The 2,782-nt window shown below is 40.7% G+C and overlaps 1 long non-coding RNA gene across 1 annotated transcript; it reads right to left on the reverse strand.

Annotated features, from left to right (window-relative positions):
* Window positions 1-319: 319 nt before the first annotated feature.
* Window positions 320-1,838, reverse strand: LOC136345580 (uncharacterized). Its single transcript, XR_010733163.1, has 4 exons — window positions 1,504-1,838; window positions 1,266-1,451; window positions 1,031-1,219; window positions 320-964 (listed from the first exon to the last, which is right to left on the reverse strand). It is a non-coding gene; the product is annotated as an uncharacterized lncRNA (long non-coding RNA).
* Between the last annotated feature and the right edge of the window lie 944 nt (window positions 1,839-2,782).

Below are 2,782 nucleotides of genomic sequence, written 5' to 3' on the forward strand. Positions count from 1 at the left end.
TTTTTTCTCTTTAAATAATTCGTTAAACAAGTATCTGAAAAAGTGATTTTAACAATGGTAATAACATTGGTAATATGAAAAAGAATTATTTTTATACGAAAAGTCAAATTCTTTTATGTAAAAATTAAAAGAAATGGATTATAATCGTAGTCCACATGACCAACTACGGCAGTAAAATCCACGCACTTACTGAAGAGTTAATGGTAGTAATCGTTTATCTTCAATTAATGATTTTTACAGATTTATCACATTCATCAATACAGAGAATTCTAAAGAAACATAGAATATATTCTTATTCTTATAACATTTTACAGGCGTTTAGACCAGAAGACAAAGTTAAAATAATTGAATACTGCGAACTCATGATTCTTTATATTCAAGAAATCCCCCATTTTTATCAAATATAATATGGAGAGATGAAGCAAAATTCACAAAAGGGGTTTAAAAACAAAAGAAATCTTCATTATTGAGCGGAAGAAAATCCTCAAATATTCAGAGCTCCCTCATCAAGATAATTTTAGTGTTAATGTGTTTGCAATGATTATGAACAGTGACGCAAGATATTTTATTTATAACGAAAAGTTAAACACAAGATATATAGATATATTAAGAGGTATTGTCTGCGACTTTTTGGGCACTTTACCTGACAGTTTTTCTCTCGAAAATTGTCGGACGCTCAAAAGAACTACAGTACTTATGATCGAGAATTACTCGCCATTTATTCGGCAATTAAATATTTCCGATATCTTCTAGAAGGCAGATCCTTCAACATTTTCACAGAAGTCCAACAAAGCTTCTCCAAGGCAAATTCGACACCTAGACTTCATCTCCCAATTTTCCACGGATATCATACATATCAGTAGTAAAAACAATATTGTGGTCGACACCCTCTCAAGAATTACTTCCACTTCCACTCCACAAGTAATTGATTACGAAGCTCTAGGCCGATACCAGTCTTCTGATCCTGAGCTGCAAGAAATGCTCAAAAAGCAACAAGGAACGTCCCTACACCTCAGACAGTGTACCGTACCAAGTTCTGACGTTCTGATCTTCTGTGATGACAATGGTCCCAAGATCAGACCCTTCATCACACAGAATTTCAGACGAATGATCTTCAATAAGTTCCACAATCTCTCGCACCCAGACATTAAGAGCACAACTAAAGTCATCTCTTCTCATTTCGTTTGGCCTGCTATAAACAAGGATATCCGCAACTGGACTAAGGCCTGCATTAATTGCCAGAAGGCTAAAGTCCACCAACACACCCTAACTCTTTTCAAACAGTTCCAAATTCCAGATGCTAGATTTCAGGTCGTGAATATAGACATAGTTGGTCCACTGCCCTCTTCTAACGGGTTTGTATATTGTCTAACATGTATTGATCGATTTTCATGTTAGGCTGAGGCATTCCCCTTGAAGGATATGACGACTGACACAGTTGCCAAGACCTTCTACAGCAATTGGATTTGCAGATTCAGTTCTCTCCAAAAAATCATCACAGACCAAGGGCGACAGTTTGAAAGCTCCCTTTTTGCATCTCTGGCAGCACACTGGGCTGTGCACGAGCACGTTCCACCCCATACCACCCCATGACTAATGGCAAAGTGGAAAGGTGGCACCGAACTCTCAAGACAGCAATAATGGCCTATGCAACAGAGCGTTGGACAGATGTTTTGTCTACGATCTTGCTGGGCTTACATGCTACATTGAGAGATGAAATTGGTGTCTCACCAGCAAAGATGCTTTACGGAACTCCCTTACGTCTGCCCGGAGAATTCTTTGAGTCTGTGCAATCCAATGTGGACCCCACTTCATTTGTCGCTCAATTGAGACAGAAGATACAACTCCTGCAACCGGTCCCCTCAAGCAACCACAGTACAAGGAAGATTGCGCCGGAAATGGATATCTGTACGCACGTCTTCGTACGTAACGACGCAGTGAAGAAACCACTCCAACCCTCATTAAGGTCCCTTCTCTGTAAAAAGCCGTGCTGATAAGTATTTCACCATTTTAATCAACCACAGAGAAGCCAACATTTCTAAGGACCGTCTCAAACCGGCTTTTATCCTAGCCCAAGATCCTACCTCCCATGATCACCCCTATACCAACCCAAAACCCCTTCATGACACTGGAAAAAAGCGGGTACGATTCGTCTAGCGCTAAAGCCCGATGCTAAAGCGTATGGCATAAATCTAAATGTAACTTTTAGTAGTTTTAGATCACCTAGTAACAATTTTAGCACAGGTAAAATAAGTTTTGTACTCCGTATCTGGGAGGGGAGTATTGTGGCGGTGCCAGCTGAGCGTCAAGCTGTCAACTGTCAGACTATGACAGTTTGACGTGCACCAGAGCAACCTGTCGGTTTCCTAGGCGATTTAACAGCCGGCGGGAAAACGGTCTCCAGAACTTCCCACGGGACGTTCCAGAAGGTTCGGCCGGGAGGGTATAAAAGGCAGGGTTGCGCAACAACGCACCCTCTTACATCTGTGACGCTTCTTTTCTCTCGACACGGTGAAAACCTGGCTCTGACAATCTCTGGTGAACAAACTCTAATTGCATACATTTAGACATAAGTTTATTGTGTAGAACGAAATATATATGTTCATAAAAACCGATAATCACTCTACACCCAGTGAGCAATCTCAAGTCGGGTAGTGAAAGTCCTACGCCCACAAGAACCTGACAACCTCTTAGCATGCTACAGACTGTTTTGTACCAAATGAAGGGAACGTCAATACACTCTTCCCATGAAGCTTATGAAGAGATGAATCGGATATTTCAA

Source organism: Euwallacea fornicatus, chromosome 20 (assembly GCF_040115645.1).
Source record: "Euwallacea fornicatus isolate EFF26 chromosome 20, ASM4011564v1, whole genome shotgun sequence".
Taxonomy (NCBI): Eukaryota; Metazoa; Arthropoda; class Insecta; order Coleoptera; family Curculionidae; genus Euwallacea; species Euwallacea fornicatus.